The sequence below is a fragment of the Sycon ciliatum genome, chromosome 12 (assembly GCF_964019385.1).
Source record: "Sycon ciliatum chromosome 12, ocSycCili1.1, whole genome shotgun sequence".
Taxonomy (NCBI): Eukaryota; Metazoa; Porifera; class Calcarea; order Leucosolenida; family Sycettidae; genus Sycon; species Sycon ciliatum.
This window is the reverse complement of record NC_088654.1, coordinates 9671346-9671933: the sequence shown is the minus strand read 5'-3', so window position 1 is coordinate 9671933 and position 588 is coordinate 9671346.

Here is a 588-nt window from a genome sequence, read left to right as displayed (position 1 = left end):
GACGTATGGATGCACTTTTTCTAGCTCTGACCGTTTTTTTGTATTTTTGACTGGAATCTCACCATAGTGCCATCTACAAGACCCTTTCTGCATTTGTAGTACTTGCCCGAGCAGTTTTCCTGCAGAAGATGAGCAAAAACCAGGACAATCGGTCCATTGGCTCACTGTCATCTCGTTTGACAGAAAAGTCAAAAGCTACAACGCCACCCGATAAGCTTCGTCAGTCCAGCTCTCGATTGCAGAAGGACCACACCGGAAAGTCTGCCACAGGTAACGTGCCTAGTGTTAAAGGGGAAGTTAAGGCAAAAATCAAAATTCCACCAGTTTTAGTCTTCGGGGTGCTGAGTCGAATGGTCTTGGTCCGAGAAAGCTGAGACGCTCCCTTCCTACTTGAATCCCAATCGAACTCGCGCACTTCCACCGAAACTGGGTGACTGCGCCCTACTAGATGGGGATTTGTATGCAAAATGTCACTAAAAGCGCCATTTCGTTCTTATGAAAGCACGGCTGACCGCGATTGGCCCATATGTTGTACTCTTTTGGACGCTGAGTAGATTGGTTTTGGTCCGAAAAGCCTGCGATGCAGCG